General features: G+C 49.3%; 1 long non-coding RNA gene across 1 annotated transcript; it reads right to left on the reverse strand.

The window, feature by feature from the left end:
• Nucleotides 1-11,519: 11,519 nt before the first annotated feature.
• On the reverse strand, nt 11,520-13,202 carry LOC140680848 (uncharacterized). Its single transcript, XR_012052230.1, has 2 exons — nt 13,063-13,202; nt 11,520-12,634 (listed from the first exon to the last, which is right to left on the reverse strand). It is a non-coding gene; the product is annotated as an uncharacterized lncRNA (long non-coding RNA).
• Between the last annotated feature and the right edge of the window lie 1,474 nt (nt 13,203-14,676).

Raw genomic sequence — 14,676 nt, forward strand, 5'->3', positions numbered from 1 at the left:
ATTAGGAAGAAACAGTCATTAAAAATACCGTGTGAAGGAGTGATACTGGAGGGGAGGTATTTATGGAAAACTCTTTATATGCATGGTGGTTTTTGTATTTCTCCAGTTTGTAAGCTCAAGCACTAAGCTATGTCAAGAATGATATGGACGGGGGGATTAAATGCTTCTTTGGCAAGTTTGACAACACCAGAGGTCTGGGATGCAATCCAGAGGGACATGGAGAACCTTGGCAAGTAGGGCCCTGGGAACCTCATCAGATTCAACAAGGCCAAGTGCAAAGAGCTGCATCTTTGGGATTGGGACATGCCCTATCCCAGCTGGGCATGGATGCTGGGATGGGATGAGGAGCCTGGGATGAAGGTGGGGAGGACCTGGGGGTGCTGGTGGATGAGAGGCTGGGCATGAGCTGGAAACATGTGCTGGCAGCCCAGAAAGACAACTGTGTCCTGGGCTGCATCAGGTGAAACGTGGCCAGCAGGTCAAGGGAGGGGATATGACAGAGCAAGCAGTGTTTGAAACCAGGAACTCGTGCTTAGTGGCTGATGGAGACTTGATGCATATTGGTGAGAAATCCGGGAGCTTTGTCTCTTCCATCCCACACACAGAGACTGACCTTTCTTGACACGCTCCTTCAGTCTTTCAATGTAGGTCAAATTTTTAATGCCTTTCTCCACTTCCTGTTCCTTGGACCATGCCTCTCTATTTGTCTGCAAACCTAATTGCACAAACATCACACGCTTCAATTATTTAGAGCACTGTAAACATGCCAGTTGTCGAGTGAAGACACCGCTAATGTTTTGAGAAGTTCAATCCAATGTGGATAGAGAAACTTCCTACAGCATTCAAACAAAACACCTCCTAAAACCACACCCCTGAATGACTTCTAACAAAAATTACCTGAAGCCATAAGCAAGCATTAAGATCAAAATTAGGTAAGAGTTCTTCACCCAGAGGGTGATCAGGCATTGGGACAGGCTCCCCACAAGACTGCTCATGGTACCAAGTCCACCAGCTCAGAAAACATTTGGACAAGTTCCACAGGCACCTGGTGGGATTCTTGGGGACAGAGCTGCACTTGCATATCCTTGTGGATCCCTTCCAAGTCTGATTCTGATTCTCTGATTCTGTGACAAAGCCCAGTCCCTAACTGGTACAGCATGGAGCATGTTGCAAAGGCACCCTGTACCCTAGCAGCAACCAGACCTGTCTCACCTGAGTTTCTCTGTGCCAGCCTAAAGCCAAAGCAGCACCAAGTTCCACAATTGTCTCACTACTGCCAGTCCTCACACCCCAGTTACTGAATGCTAAATAGTCCCTTAGGGTCTGTGTAGACCACCACCAAGAATCACACAAATCATCATTCACATGTGAAACAGAATGTCCCCAATGAGAAATGTGAAGTTTAGTTTTGTCTCTGCAAAAAGCCACCATGGTGCTAGTTTAAAATGCTCTGCAGTAGGCTAAGGCAGAGCAAGAGCTGCACTTGCAGTGGCAGGGAAGTCCCTGCAGGCAGGTGACTGCAGCCACAGCCAGGTGAGAGCCTGCTTTCCTCAGGGCAGCTGGCTGTACCTGGCTCAGCTCACTGCTGCAGGCAGCACCACTGAGTGCCTGTAAGGGGGATGTGCACCTCGAGTCTGCCTGGAACCAGACTCCTTGGGGAAACAGCATTGAGAACACATTAATAACAAATGACATCACCTAAGCACCTTGTGCTTTGTGGGAAATGATGGAATCCGTGGGGAAGATGACGTCAATATCTTCCTTTCGATTGCCTTGAAAAGAACCCAACACTGTGTTGCGGCAACACTCACTTATTAACGACCAAGAGAAAAAATTAAATCAAGCAAAGTTTCCCAAGCTGACCTTATGAAATCCTCTATGCAACTTTCTCAAGGTTGCATAGGTTTTCCCAATTAAATTTAGAGGATAATGACAGTGCCTAGATACTCCAAAAGCAAAATCTTAGCTACCAAGGCAGTGAATTTAGGTGCATGGAGTAGTCCAAGTCCATCCCATCAACCAGTATGCAAACAAGGAAGGTCTAGCAGGTTTTCTCAGGGGAAAACAAACCAGTGGCTAAATGTAGTGGCAAGAGACTGCAAGGTTGACCTGAGGGCATACCACCTCCAGTCGAGATCTCTGAACACAAGAGATCCCCTGTCCCAAGAATATGCTGCAAAAATGAGTTACCAAGTTGAAAATCTTACCGACACTGAGCAAAATGTGAAAGGCAATCATACCTCCAGCTGGGTTATACAAGTTGACATTCTGCGCACTTCCATTGTGCGATGCCTTGCTGGCATTTGGCTAAAAGGAAAGAGATATTTTCTGTAAAAAACTTCAGTCTGCTCTCCATCACTGCTGATTAACTAGGCCCTTTGTTTTAAACAAGAGCTGTATTTGCAAAGGTTTGCTGTCACATCACTAGAAAGGGCTGCTTTGACACAGTTCTCCCTCTGCAAGCAGCCGGCTACAAAACTGCCCTGAGAGAGCAACCCTCACTTGGCCTCTAACGCAGCCAAGTGTTCAAGTAGCAAGTCATCCTTTCCCAGTTGCCGGAATTTATAGGCACAGGCTGCCCTTGAAATCAAGTACCTGAGTACAACTGAACTGGCCAGTGTCCAGCTAACAATCCAGGTGAGAGTGGTTCACAAAAATATAAGAATTTTGGACACGACCTGATGCTGGGATTTATTTGGTACTAAGGAAGCACATCTTAGAGTCAGCTCCAAGAAGAATTTCATCTGCATAAGGTGAATTTTGACTCTCAACAGGCATGAAAGCCCTTTCTCTTGTCCTCAGCTCTAGATGCAATTCTTTGAAGCTGTGAAATGGAAGCAGTTTATCCTAGGTTAATCAGATATAACAAAATTTGGGTTGCTTGTCTGATCTCATAATTAATACAGAATGCATCACATTCTGCGGGAGGTTAAAAATCACTGAAATGTTCATCAGTCTAAGTACATTTTTTAACAAAAACAACTACTGCCATCCACCTGCTTCATTCTGTAGGCAAAATTGTCTGAGATAAAAATCTAAAAAGCTATGATAAATGGACTGAAAGATGTGAATTAATTACCATGAGAAGGGAGACATCAATACCAAAGAGAAGATAGAATATTACTTAATTGAAGAAATTATGTAATTTAGAACCAATGAATATTAATTGGTTTTTTGGGGTTTTTTTGGGGGGGGGTTTTGGGTTTTGTTTGTTTGTTTGTTTGTTTGTTTGTTTGTTGTTTGTTTGGGGTTTTTTTTGCTAAAAATGCTGAAATTTCTTTGTTTGGAAAAGCTTTGAAAACGGTGTGCATGTGGCTGGAGTTCTCCACTATCATCACAGTTGAGCATAAATACTAAATACTAATACTAAAAAATACTGTTAGAGAGTTTCCTTTATCCTGACATGTTCGGTGAGTGCAGTACAAACATGGAACAATGAGAAATCCATGCATTTTGACCAAGAGCCATGCCCAGAGCATGAATTTCCTGAGTGTCCCAGCACTGAGAACATCTGACTTTCACTGGAACCTCCTCAGTGCAATCCCTGAGAAACACATCCATCAGAGAACTTCCCACTTCCACTGGCACCTCTTCCGTGTCATCCCTGTGAGTGGCTTCCCCCCGGGCAGCTGCCTCAAAGGGGCCCTTGGAGCACCAGTGGGGCCCCAGCCCTGCCCAACAGGTCCCGTGGGGTCAGCAGCACCTGACACCAACACCATGGCCAAGCCCCCACCCGCTGGCAGCCCGCAGAGCCCGACACCTGCCCCTCACCTCTTGGTCCTGGGACCTCTGGGTCACCCTGACGGGCACGGCAGGGCTCTTGGGGGCCCTGCGGGACGCAGTGCAGACTGGGGCCCTGTGGAACGCTCTGGATCGTGCCCAGGCCCACAGCTCCGCCATCCTGCTCTGCCTCGGGTGCTCCGGCTCCCACACAGCCACTGGTCCTGCTGAAGAGTCTGCAAAATGCAAAATATTTGTCAGGAAAATGTGTTCTTTAAAGTTTGTCCTTGTTGATGGCTTTCAAGGCCCATCAACAAGAAGGGAGGTTATTCCCATGAAACAAGAAGTAGCCAAGGAGTGATGGCCAGGCCTTTGAAAGGCAGGTTACTTCTTGGCTGGATTGCCTTGTTGGGGTGCAGGGCTTGACAGGCTTCAGCTACCTCAGACACCGGGGAGGTTAGCAAGGCTTGGGAAGAAGGATGTACCACTGATGGTGGGCACAAAGAATGCAGATTTAGGGACACAAGGATATTTGGCAGAAGCCCCAAGGAAAGGAACAAACTGATAAAGCCAATGCAGAAACTGCGCTGAATCACCTCCTGTGAGGTAAAAGGTCATTCCAGCAGGGGCAGACCATGGCCATGCGCTCCAGAAGCCATTGACATAAAAGAAGGGAGAGACTGAGCATGCAGACTAATGAACATGAGAAGTGAGAGGATCATTACCCAACAGCAGACAGAATACTAATTATGAAGAGAACTAGGGAACTTGCAGTCAATGAACACTAATTCCTTTCTTTGCTAAAACGTAGAAATACTAAGACACTCTACTTCTTGGGGCGCTGGCTTTGTGAATTTGTCCCTGAGCCCCCCATTTCTGCACAGAACTGTAAATAATTACCTCCACTCAGTGTGTGGATCAGTCTCTTGACCAACGTGTGCTAGAACCAGCTAAACTGGAACAACACTCGCTCTCGCTCTGACACCTCCGCTCTCAACGCAGCGGCCGAAGGGTCTGAGCAGTCCTGCTCTGTGCTGGTGACAATGGCCACGTGTCCTTGGAAACGGGGAGTTCCATGTTCCAGGCTGGGCGGGATGTCACTGAGGAGCAGGACGCGACACAGTCGGGGCACAGGGAGTTCACAATGGGCACACGTGGGGAATGCCCTGCCTTATCCCATGACTGACTCAGCTCATTTCCAAGTGCAGAAAGGGGTGCTTTGGCCACCCCAGTTGCTGCAGTAGCTTTGCAAACCAGGGCTAATGAAGTGTTTCTGCACAAAAGTGCTGCATTTGGCTCTCTCTGAGGCAAAGGAGCAGCTTAACACCCCTAACCAGGTCAGCAAGGTGCAGCCCCCCAGCACTGGGCCATCCTGTCATGGGCCAGTCAGTCTGTGAGGCTTCCAGCACATACACAGTCACTCAAATATCATCTCTTTGACAAAACCCCTTGACCTTTCCTCATCCCAGTCTCCTAAAAGGAAGCAAGCCAGCAGCATGCCCAGGCCCCCATGTGCTGTGCAGGAGGAGCTGACATGGAAAGGCCCACGCTGGCCCTGAGCACAATTACAGGCTGATAATTTTGCTGACTGCAGCTGGCCATTGAAGTTACTGACACATGTAGATAAACATTTTATACTCAGTTTATGATGGTTTTATTGTCGTTTTCCCCCTACCCAAGATTATTCCTGATTTAAGACAGCTGGCACCAAAAATAAGTGTTGTCCAGTCATTACAGGGAGAGAGAATAAGAGCATGTAGTTGAGAATGTGTTGAATATTACCATCCAGAGCACATTTTCAATGACATCCTCTATTTGTTTTCAAGACTATGTCTATATCTACCCAGGTCTGATCTCCTGGCTGCCCCACTCACAAGGACAGTGCAGTTTGGGGAAAGAAAGGGAGGAAGCAATTTGTCAAACACCAGAGCCCACATCTGTGTCCCTTTTTGGGAATGACTGGATGGTGTTGATGATGGATCCCCAGTTATGAACTATTGCAAAAGTCTGTGTACGAATCATGAAAGGAATCCATGGAGGTGCTACACTGGACTCCAGAATGTCCAGCAGCCTTTCTATATATTTTAAAGGTTATTGATGACAACCCCTGCTCTGGAGTTACCAGATTTGACTGACCCCTTTGCACTGTTCATACATGAGTGCCCTTGCCTTGCACAGTAACTCCATTTTTAGCTCAAAGAATGGGAATGAAGGAAGTAACCCTGCGGTATTTTGAGCCTATTTCTCAAAAAACAACTAACCAATGTACTACAGGGATGGCCAATACACCTCAGAGCAGGAGCCACCATGGTCCTGATTGATGGAATATACTTGAAAATAAATGGTGAAAAAAGTGACAGCTGATGTGCTACACATGGTTATGTCTTGTGTAGAACAAAAAAAATGCCACTGGTTATCCCTGAGCAGAATCTGAAAGTAACAGGTGGTACTCCTGGAGCAAAAGACCTTGAGACCCAGGCCCCTCAAAAACTTTTTTTGTCCTTGCTGCACGTGTGCTTAGAGTGACATGTGGGTCACCTTCCTGCCAGTTCAGAATGTGCAGAACTGTACCTAAGTGCTACTTCTGTTCAAAGTTTTCTGGAGGCAAAAAGGGAGCTGGGACAGGGGCAGAACGGGGAATGTCCATAAGTAATAGGTTGTCCTGAAGTCCCTTTTGCCAGGCACATGCCATGGGGGGCTCTCACCCAGAGGAAGAGCCAGGACCCGCAGGGCAGATCCGGCCAGGACAGGGGTAATTTTTGCAGCAGCCAGGAGGAGCACAGCCAGGACCTTGGGGTAACTGGCTATCCCCTGCCACGTGGCAGGGGGAAATGGAAAGGGTTTGTTCTTCCTCCACCGGTGTGCCGTAAATCGTGGGGTGTTGCTATCGCGCTGGCGCGGTAGTGTGGAGAAAGGGTTTTAGAAAGGCCTTGGGAATGGGAAACTGAGGAAAAGATACATTTATGTATGCCCCATTGTTTCAGGAAAGTTTTGCTTCAGCATTTTGCTGTAAACCCCTTTTTCCCCACCCCTGAGCAGTTCCCATTGGACCTGACCCCTGGGGTGGTTCTGATGAGCCCATGCTGGACACTGTCTCTATTGGTTAGACCTTATATCTTAATTTTGCTGTATAAAACTGTATCTGGGCAGTAGCCCAGGGTCTTTTGTCCCTGCAACCATTCAGGCAATACAATCTCTCTGGACTGCACACAACTGACCTCTCTTCATCTCTTTATCCCGAATCCTTGCGGCAACCGAGGCGCACCGCCGCTTGGCCCGTGCAAACCCAGCTGCTGCCTGGTGAGCCCAGTGCAGCGGGACAGTGGCAAACCCCGGTCCCCTGAGGGGACAGCGAGCCGGAGGGGTCCCAGGGGGGGCCGGGGAGGGATTGGGGACAGCCGCAAGTGACCCCCGGAAGCCGCAGTGGGGTGTGCCAAGTTCTGTATGGTGAACAATCACGTGTGATTCGTTCACCTCTTGTACACTCTCCTTTTAGTGTTGTTATTACCGTTTGTGGGATTTTTTCACTGCTGTTTCTAGTAAATTGTTCTTACCTCAACCTATGATCTTTACCTACTTGTGCTCTTCTCTCCTCCTGCCACAGGAAAAGTGGTGGGGAAGTCAGTGAGTGACACCTGGTCTGAGCTGTATCAGTGTGAGCACAAAACTGGGGAATACCATTCCTACACTGCAACAATGTAGAAAAATCAATTTCCTAAGTTACTTTCCTTGTTTAGTCCTACAGGAAAATTAGCCTGCTGAAAAGCAACTGCTGTCATTGAACTGAAAGCCTGCTAGGTAATGCCCGTTTTAAAGTACAGATTTAATAAAGTTACACAGAAAGCAAAAATTAAATATTGATAAATAGTCTTTATAATAACATTTAAAAAAATGTAAAATCGATGATGGGAGAAATTCCTGTGATCTTTTTCTGCTCCCACAGTGACAAAGAATTCTATAAAGCAAATTACAACTGAATATTTTCAGCCTCTAAAAATAAGTTAAGCAAAATAGTAGAAAGGGTTACACTGGAGTTGCATTTCCAAAGCAGATGGTTTACTTTAATGGTTAAGGCTAAAGAATGGGAAATGAGAGAATCTGTGTGTTGAAAAAAAACCACCCATAATGGAACTGTGCAAATGCACTCTGTTCCTCCCTGAAATGGAAAGTCTCATATTCAAAATATCATTGAAAGCTGAGGCCATGATTTCAAGAGATTGAATGGCAATCAGCTGTGTCATAAGTCATTAAAGAGAGCAGTACTGATCTGACTTCACAGGTGTCTGAATGAATGACAGAACAGAAAATCAATACATTCCTAATCATGTTTTCTTGGATAAGTAAGATTTTCCAGAGGATTCAGAAAACAGGTTTGGGCTTGGTTTTTCCTCCCTCTAAAAAATGGCCAAAAGAGTTCATGCTTTCGCTTAGTTCTGAAGGGTCACTTGGCTATGATCAAGGGAAAAGATAGTAGATTCCAAAAAGATGTCCTTGATTTTCAGACTTTTCACAGACAAAATACCATGAAAGAAAAACTTAAAATCAATTGAATTCAGACACCACTTTGCTCTCCATTAAACCACAAACCCACACTCTAACCTAACCCTAAGCCTAAACCCACACCCTAACCTAACCCTAAACCCACACTCTACCCTAACCCTTACCCTTCTCATTAATACCAACACAGAAACACCAACAGCCTTGGTTGGCAGAAAAAGGGAAACTGTGATTTCTCGACAACTCAGACAAGCCCTGGGCATGGCAGGGGCAGGGCAGAGCTGGCAATGGCAGGGCAGGGCCCGGGGGGCAGCGAGATGGGAGTGTGCAGCCTGCAGGGACACAGCAGCAGCTGTGGGACAGCGCAGGACAAGCTGTGCTGGACATGGCCAAGGGCCCTGGCAAGGCTGGCAGTGGCCAGGAGAAGCCAGGCCTTGGTGCCCTGGGGCACAGCAGCGTCTTGCCACCAAGGGCTGTGAGGAGGAGACACCTTGTCCGGAGGCACTGGGGCCTCCTGGCACAGCCCCAGCCAAGCTGGGCACTGTCATCCCTTGTCCTGCCCTCAGCATCCCTCCCTATGCCAGTGCTCCCGGCAGAGCCCTGAGCAGGCGGGGAGGGACAGGATCTGCCTTCCCTGGGGCTGGGGCTCAGGCCTTGGCCTTTCTGCTGCCTCCAGCCAGCCCAGGCTCTGCTCAGCAGCTGAGCTGCCTACACAGAGCCTCTGCCTCCCTGCACTCCTGGCCTCAGGGAGCTGCTGGGAAGAGGCCCTGGGGAGCCTTGGTCAGGAATGGCCCTGGGCCCTCCTTCATGCTCCCAGGGACTGCAGGTTTTTCAAAGGACTTGGGCTTTTGCTTGGGGTCCTGAGAGGTTTGTGCAATCATGGCCTCCAATTATCTGCTGGAATTAGTCCCTGGAGATTCTTTGTCAGGAGGTTTCCTACAATACTGATGGAAAACTATTTGCAAGAGCTTCCAATAAATCCACGTTCCCCTTTGAAGAGTATATTTTATGACTGTTCTATTTAGAGCAGAGGTGACTGCAGCATTCAGCCACTGATATTGGCCCAGGGACTCTCCTGAGGATGTCTGGCCTAGTGAGAGAAGCTGTGCCTGGAGGTCTGAGGCAGTGTGGACAACCTTGCCCCACATAGCCCAAGCCCGTCCTGTCTCTGCTCAGTCACCTGGGACCTGCTGTGCTTGGAGAACTGGCTGCGCTCAGGCAAAGAGGGGTTTTCTTCTTTTATTTTTTGAAGCAATCTAAAACTCTTAAGCTTCCCCATTTAAAACAGACACACTCCTCAAGTGTGTGCCAAGCCCTAGGTACCTCCAAGGAGGTTCCCCTTCCCCAAGGCAGAGCCCTGCAAGGAATGATGTAGACACACAGGAAGATCTGCAATGAACACAAATGCAGAGTTGGCTCAGGGCAGAATGAGAGCCACTCCTGAAGGACAGACCAGCTTTGCACTCCTTGCAGCTCAAAGCTCCCAGTGGGTCCTTGGGAGGTGTGTGAGTGACTCAAGAGGGAGGGAAGGGAAATGCAGAGAGCCCTGGAAGTGCTTCTGTGCAGACAGGCTGTGGGGAAGGGCACCGCACACCTGCCCTGGGCCGGCTGTGAGGGTGGATCATCATCCCAACCTGCACTGGGCATTGCAAGGGACTGCTGCCATGGACACCGCACTGACCCCAGCGCGCCAGCCCATTGCTCAGGGCTGGTGTCACTGCCCAGAGCCAGAGGGGAGCCCTTGCTGTGGGTCTGTGCCGTGGCCGCCTGCCCTGTGCCGCGCGGGCCGGTCAGGCGCCGCGGAACCTGCAGCAAACAGCAGGGCCAGGGCCAAGGCCAGGTCAGGCAGACAGAAAGGGGCAGTGCTGGGCACTGTTTGCATGGCAGCCCTCACTGGGACACCACACCTGGGTCACCTGGCCTGGCAGGTGCCATGGAAACCCCTGGCAGGGACTGATGGCACAGACCCTGGCACTGAGACGCTGCTGCTGGGCCGGGTGCTGAGCACAGGGCTGGGCACACAGAGATGCTTTTGTTCTTGCTGAGCTCCCACTGAGCCAAAGCCTGGCCTGCCCCTCCTCAGGCCACGCTGGAGAGGGGCTGGGGCTGCGGGGCAGCTTGGGAGGGGACACAGCCAGGACAGGTGACCCCAACTGACCCCGGATACCCCAGACCATAGGGCATCACACTCAGGGTAAAAAGTGGGGGGAACAAGGAGGAAGGGGGGACATTTGGAGTGATGGGTTTTGTCTTTCCAGGTAACACTTAGGCTGGAGGGGGCCCTGTTTCACCAGTGGGCAGGGTCAGCACCAAAGACACAGACACCAACTGAAGGAATTGTGTCATTTATATCATGCACAGCTGCAAAGAATTACAAAAGGATAAGCTCAGCAAAGCACATCATCATTAGCAAAGCATTACAAAAGAAGCTCAGCAATGCATCCAGTCATTGCTACCAGAGATTGCCTGGAGTGATTAAGGAAAGATCCATCACCAGTTAGCCTCAGGCTTTACCATCATCCACAGCCACACATCAGCTGGGGGAAGCCAAGGACTGGAGAGTCACTGGGAATTCCTGCAGGTGCCTCCACCTCTGCAGGCAATGAGGCTCCAAAGCTGTGAGAGGACCCAGCTTTTACACTGTTAAACAAACAAGCTGGCATCACTGCCACTGCGAGAACATCTGCTTTCATTCTCCTGACTGCTTTCTCCCAAAGCCTGGCCAGGGCTGAAGGAGGAACCAAGGGAGTTGACTTTGATCCTTCACCCCCAAACAAGGCCAGGTGGGGCCTTGTCTGTTTCTAAATACAGAAAGATAAATCCATGTTTTATCAAGGAACACATGCACTGATCGTGTTTTTAATCATGCTTCCTTAATGAGTGGATACAAATACAACATTTGCTTGGAAGGTTCATCTAGAGGTGAGCTTTGCCTCAGGGCCTGTTCAGGCCTTGATCACAACCTGTTCAGGCCTTGGTACTTTGATCGGTCCTGAGACCTACAATCAACTACAACCTTTGTAATAATTCTTTCAGTAACACAGCTTAGATTTAGGTATTAGGCACAAAGGCATCTCCTCTTGTTCTACAATTAAGTGCAGTTTAACTTCATTACTCAGAGCTATTCACGTTCCTTTTAAAACATGCCTAAATAGTTGCTATTCTCTGTTGTTTATCAAAAGCCTCTCTTTTCTTGAGACTGTCTCTTTTAAGAAAGGTCTCAATACTCCACTTCCCAGCACAAAGTGTCACAGCAACTCACCAAGTGCACACACTGCAATGATGACAGGCCCTGCCACGAATGCATTTCACAGCAGCCTCTAATTTGGCAGCCACGAAGCCAATCCCACCAAGAAGAATTTTCTTCTTTCTGCTACTCTTCTACTGCTCTTTCTGTCAAGGTGATTCCTGACTGTTGGCCTTCAAACCCATCACTGCTAGCAGTGCAACATCCCCGTCCCCTGATAGCCCAGGTTCCTCCTTGGCCAGCAAGCAGATAATCCAAGGCCATGCGGTTCTCTGGAGTCCCCATTTGTGTTTGTTGGAGCTCATAGGATGTGCTAATGGGCATTTCAACAGTATCATTTACTACCTCTTCTAATAATCCATTCAGCTCATTCATGTCAACTCCACGGGATGGGGCAGCGCACATGGGGCACCGGGTGAACCAGAATCCTTTGCTTTCGGAAACCCAAGGCACTCTTTGGGTGGAAAATGTTCTCTGGGCCCTAAGTCTTCCGTGTGGTCGTTGCTGAAGGACCCTAAATGGGGGCCCTGCAGCTGGGAGTGGTGTGACACTGACACTGACCAGCTGCAGCACCCCAAGTTCTACTGACATTGGGAGTGATGGTAAAGCACAGGAATCTTCTGACACTGTAGCCTCTATAACTGTAACAGGGTTTGGTTTCTCCTGAGGGGAAATCTGAGTGAATCCTGTCACACTGATCGTTGTATTCCCGTGTCCCACAGCACAGGTTTCTGTAACTGTCCCTTCATTGACTCCGTTACGAGGCAGAGCCCATTGACAGAGTTCTGGCCACCCCACAGTGTGGGCCCTCCAAGGGAACCCCATTCCTCCCAACTTCAGCTGAGAACATACCCAGCAATTAGTGACACTGTGTGCTTTGGCTACCTTGGTCTTTAAATTTTCAAAACATTTTTGATGACTGATCTCTTGGTGAAACTCTGGAGGTGTTTTGGCAAACGTCAGTAGTACTTTAGTGACACCGTTCTTCATTCTTTTTGCTCAATGTCATTCAGGTTAGGAACAATAATTCTGTTGTCCATGGAGCTGGCAACTTTTTAATTCCAGAATAATGCCCCCAAGGTCCTTTAGTGTTCAGCTTTACCATGTTGTCTGTGGGTAACAAGGCTTGGTGGGGCCCTTTCCCCTTTGGCTGGAAGAGGGCCAGGACCTCTACTTAAAGAAAAAAAAAAAAGGAAAAAGAAAAAAAATACAATTAGATGAATTGTAAAAGATACAAATAAAATCCAAGTGTTAGTGAAACAACTTCTGTAACTTTGCATTAAGAGGTAAATGATCTTTTTAAAAAAAGAACTCAGTTATTTACATTGTAAATGTGCTGATGGCATGGATCCATCTTACTGACCTCAGCAGCCTTTCTTAAAGTTTTTGGGGTTTGCTTCCAACATTGTTATTTTAAATTGTCGTCAAAGCAATAGGAAATTGATTGGGGCCCTTCCAGCTCCAGGCAGGACTGGGAATCTCAACTCTGTCAAGCCTCAAATCCTTTAGAAGATGACCTTCCTTCTCACTCTGGGAATGAGCTGCACATTCCCTCTGAAATTGTCAGGGGTTTCTTACGGATGAAAAATCCCACTTACGGCTTTTTGCTCTGGTTTGGAAGTGGGAAGGGCAATTCTCCATCCATCAGCTCCAGACTGCACTGCCTCAGGAACATGGCTCACTTGCCAGCTTTGGCCCACTCGTGGCACTTCTAGAGGAGGAAGAAAGTGCAACTGCACAATTCCAGCCAAAAAGAAATGAAGAATGAATAGTGGAGATCCAGGCGTTCCTGCGGAGATTCAGGGGTTCAGCTGGGACTATGGGGAGTTTAGGTCCTTGCCAATTGGATGTGTGTCCCCAGCTGCAATCTCCTGGCCTGCAGGGGAGTCTCACTCACCTGCCAAAGCAGAAAGCTCAGGCACTGTGCTCCAACGGGCTCGTCTGATGCAAAGCTGTCAGAGCAATGTGAGGGCAGAGCCAGCCCAGCTGTGCCCAGGGCAGAGCCCAGCAGAGCCCTGGCAGAGCCCAGAGCAGCCTCAGCACCCGCAGAGCCCGGCTGCAAGGAGAGAAACCAGAAAGCGCCCGTCAGCTGAAGGCTGCTGTCCCCTTGTCCCAGCTGCCCACAGAGCCCAGGCCATGCTGGCCGTGCCCAGAGCTGTGCCCAGAGCTGCCCATCACTGCTGCCTTTGGGAGCAGAGCAGGAGGGCAGGACATTCCCAGCCTGCAGCCAGCCACAGCACATCCAGCCCCTCAGCAGCTGCCCAGAGCAGGAGCCTCCTTGTGCTTGTTGCTGTCTCCCAAAAGCTCTGATCCCACCATCCCCAGCAGACGGGGACTCACCTCACGCCATCCTCCGCTGGGAGAAAAGCTGGTCCCAAACGATGTCCTCAGCCTTCTCCAAGGGCACGGCCCATCCACGCTGCAGCTGCTCCCAGGCACTTCCCAATCCCGACTGGACCTTACATAGAACGCTTCCTCTAAAAAAACAAACAACAAACTGTTGAAAAGAGATTAGAGACAAGGGGAAACAAGAAAAAAACTCTTATCTCTGTCAAGGGTCTGAGGAAGGCCCAACCCCTACATGCTAGGGAAAATCCCACCCAAAGGGGAGAGAAGCCCACACTTTCTCTCTTCCCTCCTACACTGCCCCCCAAAATAACGGTGATCCCAAAGCAAACAAGGGCAGTGGAGCAGCCCAAGCCCTTCCTTGCCTGCAAAGCAAAGCAGTCCCTGTACAGATTCTGGAATCCCACCTCTGCTCCCACCATGGAGGTTTGTTTGTGTCAGGCTGGCTGCCCCAGCCCCAGCCCCAGCCTCAGCCCAGGCCATGCTGGGTGCTTGGGGCTGTTGGCAGGGCCAGGAGCCCACTCCCATTTTGTATCCACCCCAGCCCATGCCCCCAGCCCTGCCAAAAAGCAGCTGGGCAGCCGACTGAAGTTGCATCTGCCTCAGCAAAGGGAGAAACTTTTGTTCCCAGCCAGTCTGAGCAATGCCCAAATCTGGGAGCATTTCCCCGGCTGTGGACTCATCTGCAAATTCGCTGTGGAGCCTGGCTTTGAAGATGGTGCCAGAAGTCCATCATCTTCAGCTGCCAGTGGCCAACTTGAGGAAGAGGTTGTCATCCTTGATGTTGCCCTCTCTGTCCCCAGCAGCAGCAGCAGCCCCACCTGGTACAGCTTCTCCAGGAGCTCCTTCTCCTTCCCTGGGGGTCA

This window comes from Taeniopygia guttata, chromosome 29 (assembly GCF_048771995.1).
Source record: "Taeniopygia guttata chromosome 29, bTaeGut7.mat, whole genome shotgun sequence".
NCBI classification, from domain to species: Eukaryota; Metazoa; Chordata; class Aves; order Passeriformes; family Estrildidae; genus Taeniopygia; species Taeniopygia guttata.